General features: G+C 37.3%; 1 long non-coding RNA gene and 1 pseudogene across 1 annotated transcript in view; both read right to left on the reverse strand.

The window, feature by feature from the left end:
• Window positions 1–3,825: 3,825 nt before the first annotated feature.
• Window positions 3,826–3,976, reverse strand: LOC116474070 (U2 spliceosomal RNA; annotated as a pseudogene).
• Window positions 3,977–4,766: 790 nt separating this feature from the next.
• The window catches only part of LOC131384027 (uncharacterized), a 112,552-nt gene continuing 104,763 nt past the window's right edge, over window positions 4,767–12,555 (reverse strand). The window contains exon 3 of the long non-coding RNA XR_009214507.1: window positions 4,767–4,874. This is a non-coding gene — a long non-coding RNA (uncharacterized LOC131384027). The remainder of the gene's footprint in view (window positions 4,875–12,555) is intronic.

The following is a 12,555-nucleotide window of genomic DNA, read 5'->3' on the forward strand; positions in this document are numbered from 1 at the left end:
ACAACAATAAAAAACATGGTTTTCACTCTCATGAAGATTACTGTTTAATGGGTTCTACTGATGTTAATCAAGTAATCACATTAATGAACACGTAAATTAGATGAAACAAAAAAATGGAGTACTATTCTATTAGCGTGTATAATAAAGGAACCTGAAAATACCAGAAGGGAATTAGAAAGCACTGTCCTGAAAAAGCAACTTGTGCTGACATCCATAGGATGCATAATAGTTAATTAAGCAAGGGGTTAAAAAGTAGAGAGAAGTGACTGACCATACAAAAGTTACGTGCTAGAAAGCATGCAGTTTTGTAGGCCATGTTAAAGATTTGGGTCCTTATTTTCAGAATCGTGGGAAAGCTTTGAAGAGAAGGCCCAAAGTTGAAGGAGGGAATTAGGCTATATTGCTAAAGTCCAGGCAAGAGATGATGGTAGCTGTTTTCTAGGATAGTAGCAATGAATATATGGCTATTCTCTGGAGGTAAAAAGTATTCAATCCAGCTGGGCGCGGTAATCCCAGCTGGATTGGGAGGCCGAGGCGGGCGGATCACCTGAGGTCAGGAGTTTGAGACCAGCCTGGCTGACACCCGTGAAACCCCATTTCTACTAAAAATACAGAAAATTAGCCAGCTATTCAAGAGGCTGAGGCAGGAGAATCGCTTGAACTGAGAGGTGGAGGTTGCAGTGAGTCAAGATTGCACCATTGCACTCCAGCTTGGGCAACAAAAGTGAAACTCCATCTCAGAGAAAAATAAATAAATAAATATAAAAAAAATCTGCAATCCATGAGGGAAGATTGGTTGTGCTGGGTAAAGAAGGTTAGGGAGTGAGAGGCAGATATCAAGGAGAACTACTAGTCCAGTTAAATCCCAACTTAAGCCAAGGAATTCTGGAAGGTGATCAAGTTTGTAGAGTGGTGACCATGAGTTTAGTTTTGGGCTTAGGGTTACTCAGATTTTTTTTAAATGAGCAGGCCAATAGTATATGTGAGCCTGGACTTCAGAGGAGAAGTCTATACTGGAGATAGTTATTTAGAAGTTAGATTCTTGGTAATTAATAAAATAAGCATTGATAGCATTACCTAGGAGAAGTATATAGGATATGAAGAGGACAAGACCTAAAACTCAGCTTTGAAGAAACTCAGCAGAGGAAAAGAAACTTTAAAGTGGTAGCAAGAAAACTGTTTAAATGATTGACCACAGTGACCAAGCTGGTTCCATTTGTTTAAACCTCCATGTACGGCTGGATTTAAAATTCAAAGCATAATCTAAAGAAAGCCCCCAGTTTACTTCTGTCAGGTTTTGATGGGTTGAATAAATGAATGAATGAAGTCTTAACTTTATCTCTGTTAGGGTTTGACTATAAGAACTAAGCACAATTCCCTATTGCTTTGCAGCTCACTTTGATTTTTTTTTCCTTAACTCTGAGCCTTCGTATCATGGGCCGTAAGAGGTGACTTTTCTCCTGTATGGCTCTAAACAATCTCTCACTCATCTCTGTATACACTTACTCAGTAACAATAGCTCCCATGTAGGGAGTATGCCAGTCACTTTACCTGCATTATCTCATCATTTTTGTAGATATAAGAATTGAGTCTCAAAAAGATTAAGCAACTTGTCCAAGGATACACATTAGTAAATGTCAGACTAAGACTAGTACAAAAGCCAGTCTCCCGAGGAGTATGCTGTCCTGTCTAAATAAAATCACAAACGGACAACTTCACTATATGCTCCAACTTTCCTGCTACAGTGTTCAAATGTTTCATGCTAAGTAGGATCTTCCTCTTGGCCACAGAAAATCACTATTAAAATGATCATTATTTAGTCCCACATTTCTCACAGTGTGGTACAAAAATTGCATTGAAATCACCTGGATTAAACTTGAGGTTATCAGGCCTTCAGGCTTCTCTCTTTCCCAATCCCACCACTGGCCACAGTCAAAATTCAGTTTCAGTGGGTTGAAGTGAAGCCAGGTCATTTGCAGTTTTAATAAAGTCTCATTGTTTTTTTCTGCACACAGAAGTTAAGCTTTCTTTTGCACTGTATAATTTGAAAACCATTGACTTAGCAGTACTCAACTTATTCTTATTGAACTGACTTAAAAGAGTACTTAATTTGAGTACATGTACTCATAAAGATTAATGTATCTAGTTATGAAAACCACAGATCTGAGACACAGAATACAAACTGAATAAATGGGCAGTCCAGAGATTAGTACTTGAGGAGGATGCTTACGTGTTTTTATATGAGGGGCGGCAGGGTAAAACAAGCTTTGCCATTTAATGATATTATCTATTATCTCCCCCGCCCTTACCAACCATTTCTTTGAGAAGGCAAGATTTAACCTTCTGCATCTACTGAGAAACTGCTTCTACCACTTGATGAAAAACCCTTTTGGAAGGCAGAGGATGGAAATGGCCTCTGCAAATGATTACAGATTGTTATGATTCCATTCTGAGGGCAGATGCCAAGAATCGTGACTGAAAGCAATCTTCTTATCTACAGGGGATTCCTCCAGCCAGTGCTTATGTATATTTTTCAAAATACATTATTATATCTGCAGTGTAACCACAGATGCTGAGCCCCAAGGCAGATATTGCTATTGCAAAGTACCTCCCCTGGCTGTGACACTGGAAAAAGCTTGTTTTCTTCCCTGAACTTTGTTCCATAAAGCTACAAAGGTTCCTTGGAAGTTCTCCAGTAATCTTTTATTTTTAAAGCATCTATGCTATTCTTTTAAAAGTGGTTTAGACATAGTGTGAGGGTGTGAAAGGATATGTGGTTTCTCAGTCCCTGAGAAGTGAAGCCAGAAGCTGCAGAAGGAGATACAGACTAAAGCAACTCAGCAGGCCTAGACCTTATTTTTAAGGAACCTATATACAAACTGGGCTTCACTAGAACACTTTGGCAAGTTTTTGCATCGTCAACCACCAGTTTTGATGCAGTTGCCTAAAGGGCTTGACACCCAACTAGGGAATAACTTAGGTTTGAGATTTAAGAATCACCCTAAGAGTTCTCTTGTTCCAGAGGGCACGCTCATTTTCCTGTAAGAACTGGACATTCCCTCCTATTGATTGGCAGGTCGTAAAGAACTCAACAGAAGTACTGACCCATGTAGACCTTGTCACTCACAGACAAGACAGATGTATGGTCTGAGGAACATTTAGGAACGGAGGTGAGGACAGCTTAAGCATTCTATGGTCAGCAGTGCTGTCCTTGTTTATATGCTTCCGTAGACTATGAGCTGAGAAGACCCCAAGCTACCAACTGCCTCATGAGGGAATGTATCATTCTTTTGGTACATAGAAGGGTCCTATTTATTTGAGCCTTTGCACTTTAATAGAGTTTATCACTCTTAAGAGCCAAATAGTTTAGATTAGGGCATCCCTGACAGTGTGTTACATAAATATAAACAACTTCAACAAAAATGTACTGGTTACCCAACATGGCCAGATACTGGGGATACTCTGATTCTCAAAATACCGCATGCCTTAGAATCACCTGGAAAGCGTGTTAAAATGCAGACTGCTGGGCTCCATTCCCACAGTTTCTAATTCAGCAGATCTGGGATAGGACCCAGAAATGACATTTTTAATAAGTTTCCAGGGAACGATGACGTTGCTGGTCTAGGAACCACGTGACGACTGCCATAGACAGCTGAAACATGGTCCTTGGTTTATAAGGTTTGGTACAAGATATAGTTCATCCAAATACATGACTATTTGTTTGCCAGTAGGAAGTACTTAATAAAGAGTTGTTGAATGGATGAATAAATAAATGAATGAAAACACAGAATGGATATAGTGTGTGAGAATGTGGAACGGTGGGGGATTTATTCTGATTACACAGTGTGGTGTTTGCAGAGCCATCAAGGGAGGAGCTAGCTGCATTGTGCTTCAAAGGTCAAGTTGAATTTGCATAATGAAATGCTGGCATGAAGAATTTCTACACTTGATCTTAGCCAAAAGACCGAGAAGCGATAGGCATGAAGAATTTCTAAGATAAGAGAACAGTATGGCAAAGGAACAGAGACAAGAAAGGAGATGTGTGTGGTGGGAAGTAGTGAATAAGCAGGTGGGTATGCAAGATATTACACAGGGCCATTCCTGAGCCTTGCCTGTCCCACAAAAGCCATTCTGCTACTGGTCCTCCTTTTTCTACCTTCTTGGAAAGCATCTGCTTCTTCTTTTACTACTTATTTTCTCTCCTACGACCGTGTACTTTCCTCTTTGAGCAATGTTAACATCCCTTATCTGAAGAACCTTTGGAACTAACTGAGGCAGATGCTTTTGGGGCCTCTATCATATCCATTCAACCCACCTCTTATTTCTAAGCAGCTGTAACGGAGGATTCTATGCACATGATTGAGAGCCACATCAACTATGTTGCACAGCTTCTTTCTGCTTTTTTGTCTCAGGGCTTCCTCCGTAGCTCAAAAACTGTGTTAGCCCATATGCAGGAGCAGCCAGAAGGGTAGGGCACTTTATACTCTGGGGAACAGCCATTAAACAATAGGGGAGAGGTTACAGTAGATACTTGACCCAGCATCTTGTCTTTTGAAAGCAGGGTTTCTTAGAGGGTCTACTGTGGAATTAAACCCAGTTCCCACAGCAGTAGCCATGTCAGTAACACATCCTTTATTGTTGTTGCTGTTGTTGGTTATCCTCCTCACCTCCCGTTGTACCCCTGCCTCAACCCTGTTTCCTGGGATCATCTCCCAAATAAATTACCTGCATCTAGATATTCATCTCAAGAACCTAAACTGAGATGTGGGGCCTCACAGGAAACACACAACACAGTCCTAGCTATTCATTCCTTGCTTGCTTGTCTGAGGCGATAGGTGAAATTTCAAGAGCAATGGCCTTTGGCTGCACTGGACCTGAAAATAGCAGAACATGGGTTAGCCAGTTTCCTTTGACACTGCAAAAGGGTTTATAGCATTAAAGATTAACAGTATAAAGTGTTTACAGGTTGTTTCCAATTTGAGTGACTAATTTATTTACTTAAAATGGACTCGATTTTTTTTTTCTTTTGAGACAGATTCTCATTCTGTTACCCAGGCTGGAGTGCTGTGGCACAATCATGGCTCCCTGCAGCCTTGAACACCCAGGCTTAAGCCATCCTCCCACCAAGGCCTCCCAAGTAGCTGGGACCACAGGTGCACGTTACCATGTTCAACTAATATTTTTATAGAGACAGGGAATCTCACTGTGTTGCCCAGGATAGTCTCAAACTCCCAGGCTCAAGTGATCCTCCTGCTTCAGCCTCCCAAATTGTTGATATTACAGGAATGAGTCACCACACCCAGTAACTCTTGACTTTTGTGACCTTGGTCTTGTAAGTTTAAATGAGAGCTACCTCCAGGAAGATTCAGAGGTCCTAAAGTGTTATATGTCCAAAATGAGACTTATGATGTTAGAAAGTAAGATATAAAAATATCTACATCACACTTGAGTTGACAAACGTATTAATCTATGAGACAAGGACACTTCTCCAACTACAGTGAAGCTCTGGGAACAGAAAGTCAAATGAGTTTTCAGGTGGGGGTTTGAAAACAATGAAGGGAAGTCACAGGAAAGACTCTAATAGTTTTATCTAGGATCCACTCCAAGCTGATTCAAATTGGAAACCTAATTTTGTGAACTTGATTTGGGTGTTTTCATAAGAGCACAGGCATTTAGCAGCAGGTAAATTCCATAACTCTCAAGAGGATGATAGCAGAGGCTTTTAGTGGAGGGAAAATGAATGGTCACCAGCATGAATATTTCATCATTCACTCCCCAGGCACCAGGGGATCAGAATATACAAATTACACTGATGTGATGCCAGGAGGAGGCTGTCCAGAGCTTTCAACATAGGAGGCTCTGGAAAAGTACTTGAAATTCTAACCACCACACAATATGATCTAAAGACAGCTGGAAACCTCAATAAGTATTTGAGAGTCTTAAAAAGCACTCAGTTTCAGGTGTCTTTACTTTTTGCTAAAAATCACTGAAGATACTGATTTGGGAACCACTTTGCATACACTTTCAGCCGAATTCTGATCTGAATGACTTATCTCAGCAAGGGCCTGAGTTTCTCCCTGTCTTAATATACTCAGAACTTCCCTCACCCACACAAAAATTTTAAAATCTCTTAATTTATGGGTCAGTAGGAATAAAGACAAAAAAATCACAAGGTGAGGGAATGAAAGCTAGAATGGATGGAAAAAGGTATATGGGAAAGGTCACAAAATATCATCTCTTATCCTAAAATACTCAATTCTTTCAACATACATAATTTATGCCCCAAGCCCCTCTCTACTTACTATTTGTAGAGAGTTTTATATTTCATGATACACTTTCACATACATGATATGAATTGATCCTAATAACTATCCACTAAAAAGAGGCAGGACAAGTATTTTCATCCCCATTTAAAGGATAAGTGCTAAGTTACTTATCCAAAGTCCTAAGGTTGCATAGTAACCTGGGGCCAGAATCCAGTACTTCTGACACCCATTCTAGTGCATTTTCTGCTTAGCTGCCTCTCCCAAGGCAAATGATGGATGAGCCTTTACTTGGACAGTTTCCCTAGCAAGGTGTCCTCACTTGTGGTTGGAAACCAAGAGGTGCCTCAAAGTGGGTTCTGCAGTCTGTTGCATGTTCATCTGTCCTCTGACAACCAGATCTTGGGTCAGCCTGCCTACATTTCAGTCCTGGACCCTCCATTTACTAATTGTATGGCTTTGGTAAAGTTATTCAACTTCTATGTCATATGTTTTCTATCTATAAAACAGGAATAGATATAATCCTGCCCTGGAAGAAGTAAAATTATCCCTATTTGCAGATGACATAATTCTATATATAGAAAACCCTAAAGACTCTAACAAACAAACCTGTTAGAACTAATAAATGAATTCAGCAAAGTAGTAGAATACAAAAATAAGTTCTTCACACCAATAATGCTCTATACAAAAGAAATCAAGAAAAAATATTACTTACAGTAGCATTTACAGTAGCATCGAAAAATTAAATACTCAGAAATAAACTCAACCAAGAAAGTGAAAGATCTGAAAACTATAAAACATTGATAAAAGGAATTGAAGAAGACACAAATGAAGCAAATATATCTACAATTAATGGATTGAATAATTGATATTTTTAAATGTTTATACCCTCCAAAACAATATACATATGCAAAACAGTCCCTACAAAATTTTAATTATGTTTTTCACAGAAATAGAAAAAGCAACACTAGAATTCATATGGACTCACAAAAGACCTTGAACAGACAAAGCAATCTCAAGAAAGAAAACGTTGGAGGTTGGAGGCATCACAATTCCAGATTTCAAATGATATTATGAAGCCATAGTAATAAAAACAATATGTTACTAGTATAAAAAAGACACATAAAACAAAGAAATGGAATAGAGAGCCAGAAATAAACCCAAGCTTATATACGCAACTAATTCTTGGCAAGGCTACAAAAAAGACACAATGTGGAAAGAAAGGACAGCTCTTCAATAAATAGTGCTGGAAAACTAGATATCCACACACAATAGAATGAAGCTGGACCTTATCTTATACTATACACAAAAATGTCCACTCAAAATGGATTAAAGATGTAAGATCTGAAAACACAAGACTTCTGGAAGAAAACATAGGGAGAAAGCCCTTGATGTTGGCTTTGGCAATGATTTCTTTGGCTATCACACCAAAAGATCAGGCAATAAAAGCAACAATAAACGAGTGAGACTACATTAAACTGAAAATCTGCTTCACAGCAAAGAAAACAATCAACAAAATGAAAAGGCAGCCTACAGAGTGGTAGAAAACATTTGTAAACCATGTAAATCTGGGAAATGCAAATCAAAACTATGAGACATCACTTCACACCTGTTAGGAGAGCTATTATTCAAAAGTCAAAAAATAAAAGTATCAGCGAGGATGTGGAGGAAAGGAAATACTTGTACACTGCTGGGGGCAATGCAAAGTAGTACAACAAAAATAGTATGGAGGTTCCTCAATAAATTAAGAGTAGAACTAGCACATAATCTAGCAATCCCTCTGCTTGGTGTATACCTACAGGAAATGAATTCAGCACCTCACAGAGACACCTACACTCTATGTTCATTGCAGCATTGTTCAAAATAGCCAAGATAGTCCAACAACCTAAGAGTCAATCAACAATGAATGAATAAAGAAATCATGGTACATATATATTATACATACACAACAGAATATTATTCAGCAATTATAAAAAGACTTCCTGTCATTTGCAAAAACACAGATAAACCTGAAGGGCATTACACTGTGTGAAATAAGCCAGGCACAGAAAAAATAATAACTACTGCATGGTGTCATTTATATGTAGAATCTTTAAAAGTTGAATATGTAGAAACAGGGAGTAGAACAGTGGGTAGCAGGAGTGGACAGGGGGAGGAAATGCACAGCATGAAGACTATAGTTAATAATATTGTAAATATACTGAAAATTTGTGAAGAGAGCAGATTTTAGGTGCTCTTACTACACAAACAAAAAGGTAACTACACCAGATGATGGACATGTTAATTTGCTTGACTTATATAACCATTTCATTATGTCTATGTACAACATCATGTTGCCTATCTTAAATATGTACAAAAATACATACACAGATAATCACCTCATAAAAGAAAGTATTATCCTTTTCTGATAAGATGGAAGAATCGAAGAAAAATGCAAGTAAGTCATTTTAACACAGTTCTTGCAATTTAGTTAATGCTCATAGAAGTTAGCTGCTATGATAATAAAAATGGCGATGCTGATTGTTGTTATAAAACCTGGCCAGGCTAGCATCCCAAGACAGTCTGTCAGTTAGGCAAATTTTCATTTTGGCAATATACATCTGCCTTTGGATTAGCTTTTACAGAAACAAATTTATCTTAAGCTTTTACATAGTTCAATTTTACCCAAGTTAGTAGATTTTAACATTTTAAAATCCAGGGCCATAATGTTTAGTCCTAAAATATCACATGAAGTCTTATTTATTATTTATTGAGACAGGGTCTCACTCTATTGCCTAGGCTGGAGTGCAGTATATAACAATATTATATGGTTATTATATTATTATATTTCATTTTTATTATTACATTATTATATACGAAAATTTGCCAAGAGTAGACTTTTAGGTGCTCTTACTACAAAAAAAAAAAAAAAAAAGTAACTATGCCAGGGTGATGGTTATGTTAATTTGCTTGACTGTTGTAACCATTACACTATGTCTATGTACACCATATATCTTATACAAAAAATAGATAGATACCACATCTCAAAGAAGAAAGTATTCTTTCTTGATAAGATGAAAGAATCAAAGAAAAATGCAAGTAAGTCATCTTAACACAGATATATATATATATATATACATATATATATAGCTTTTATATATATGTATATAAAATAATGGAAATGAGCAACACAAAAACAAGATAGTCATTGCCTCTGGGGATAAAACAGGGAGGTATTGTGAAGAAGGAGCACATAGTAGATTTAAGTTAATGAATCAGTTTTGGGGTTCTGTGTCAGTTTTGTAGATATTAAGTAAATACAGAAATAAAATAGGGCTGTGTAAAGATAATGGATAACAAATTAGGGAGTTTAATTCATTTAATATTTTAGATTGAAAATATTAGAGTTAAAAAGCATAAGATCAATTCAAAATAATCTGATAAATTTTAAAGACTATATTATATATAAAGCACACAAGGAAGAGTATATATTTATGGGGGATATACAGTATTTAAAATTTAGTAGACTAAACAATTCTTATAAAACTTAAAGTAATTCCCCAGGCACACCTCTGTTCTAATTCATTGGTCATACATGGATTATATCCTTCTCAGTGAAATTATAATGGGGAATGTACCTCTATAGAGTCAAGTGGGCTCAAATACAGCAAAAAACTTGGGCCCCATAGTAAAAGCAACTATAAAAATTCCAAGATTCAAATTTATCATTTCTAAAATTTCAGGACCCCATATTTATTCTGTGGGCAAGGGATGCTTTAAGATCAAGTCCTCTTAAATTTAGCAGCTTAATAATTTATACCCACCCTAAAGCAGCTACAAAAAACAAAATTGGTAAGTTTCTATTTTCAAAGTGCTTAGGAGTGAGTCTGGTAAAGATTAAATGATAAATAAGTATTGTTATGTAAATGAATCTCTTTGGAAATTATGACTATTTTTCCAACAAATTGTTACTCAAGTCTTCAGAATACTATAGTGTATTTATTTTGAGAAGAATATGCCAAAGGAAGATGAGAACAGCCTTTTTCCTGCGTTTTGTTGAACAAGTTAGCAATGTTTTGCATAACCTAATAGATTTTCAAGTCCAGCGTGTAATATCAGTGACAAGGCTTAACCTTAAGAAGTTCTAGGAAATTCAGCAAAACTGAATTCTTGCAGCACCTGGATTCCAAACTGTTCCTATCTGAAGGGTTAGCTCAGTTCACCATTTCCATGAATGCTTACAACACATATGCTTAGCTATTTCACACATCGAAATAAATTAAATGTACGTACTTTGCTTTGCAGAGGACAGTGTGGTTACCTCCCCAGTGTTCATCCCACACTTTTCCCATTGTATAGCAGTAATGTGATTTTGAGTAGGATTGACAGGGCCCAAACTCCAGAATATATCCCAACTGATTTAAGCCAATTAAGAAAATTTATATCTCCTGCTAGAGTGATTGAGTTAAAAGGGTTCATCCAGAGAGGGAGGGTAATGACTTTTATTCAAATAATCTTGAGAAGCTCTGTTCTTCAAAATGCTATAGACATAGAGGCACATGCCCTGAGTTTTTGCTGGTGGCCATCACGTGGCCATGAGGAAGCTACCCTGGGGATTGACACAATACACAGGGAGGGTAAAGCAAAGACAATTGCAGAGAAACAGATTCAGGACCTCAGTTTATGCCCAACGGCTGCTCCACCACTGAAATTTTCCATTAATGAACCACAAATCTAATTAGCTAATTGTTTTGAGCTGAAAGCAATTTAGCATTCAGATTTTCATAACAGAAATGTGAAACTGGTTGAATTGAGGTAAAAAGGACAGTGATGGGGGCTTTTCTTTCCATAACTGTGTAATCAATAATCACTTGTATTTAGATTTTTCTAATAGCCAATAAACCATAAACAAACAAAAGAATAAGGCATGAATGGAAAAATCATCCATGGCTCTGGTGATTTCCAGAGACATACGATGAGAAATAAAATGGTAGATACACACTAAGCCCCTGCTTTTATATCAATAAATGTTCCAAACACCTGTGTATTTCCTACTGAAAGAAAATATAAATTTCATATCAGAAGGCTTGCACAATCATTGAGTTAGGTGTGTCAGTTCTTTGTTTTAGAAGATTTATTCCAATACCAACTTTGTGATATTTCCACATCAGAGATATTCTGAACTGAATGAGGCTATGCTTTCTTCCTCTGGCTCAGTGCAACTGTTTTAGCAATAAGGATACACTGAAATTCAAGGTAACTTGCAGTGGTAGTGGTAGAATAGTGATAAAAATTCAAAACTCTGGGTTCTTTATCTAATGATTTCCTGACTGCACCATAAAAATAGATTCGAAAAATGTTGCCTCAGTCAGCTATTGCTATGCAGCAAACCACCCTAAAATGTAGTGTCTTGAAATTATTATATTCCTTAAACTCTATGGGTTTGCTACAATGGCTCTACTTCAGGATGCAGATCTGCCGGGCTGCTCTACTTCTCTCTATTCTTCCTTAGATCATGGGCTCATCAGATGAAGTTCTTCCCATGGAGATGGCAGGGGTGCGAAAATGATCACACATACACAAGCATATTTCTTGTATTACGTATGCTGACTTCCCATTGGCCAAGCCAAGTCACGTGGTCAAGTCCAAAGTCAAGCGGAAGAAACAGCGAAGTTACTGGCAAAGGGAAAAAAAATGCCAATAATTTGATCTACTGCAAAAGTAAACAGACTGAAGAACATTGAGGAGAAAATATAGTTCCTCAAGTCAAGTCAACAAAACACAAACGAGGTTATGAAGAGAAAAAGCATCAAGGCATTGCAATTTTGCAATGCCCTGCGTAATGAGTGCAAAGTGATTGTCTCATCTGAATCAAGTTCATTTATGTAGCTTGAGATAAGAATTAATACCATAAACTTCTCATTAAATATTAAATCACAGCTCTCTCACCCAGGCAAATTAGCCTAGATATTACCGATGCCAATGAAACTCCATCCGGATTCTAATTTGAAGGTGTAGATTTGAGCACAAACTGGTTGTATATAAATAGAAGATTTTATCAAGGACAGATAAGCAAAATATCTTTCTCCAACCTTTAAAGTCATATTGAGAATAAATTTTCAGATTTTTGTTAGGACCACTGAATTTACTTTGGGCCGGAAATAAAATTGTTCTTGTTTTGCCCACACTGTCAAAATGCCATCCTCTCCTCCTTTTCTCAGAAGGCAAGGGGTTTGTTATGAGGACAATTTAAAGAACGAGTGACCAGATCCCAAACAACTCTAGTAGGGGAAACTGAGAAGGGTTCAAGAAA

Source organism: Hylobates moloch, unplaced genomic scaffold (assembly GCF_009828535.3).
Source record: "Hylobates moloch isolate HMO894 unplaced genomic scaffold, HMol_V3 SCAFFOLD_8, whole genome shotgun sequence".
Classification (NCBI taxonomy): Eukaryota; Metazoa; Chordata; class Mammalia; order Primates; family Hylobatidae; genus Hylobates; species Hylobates moloch.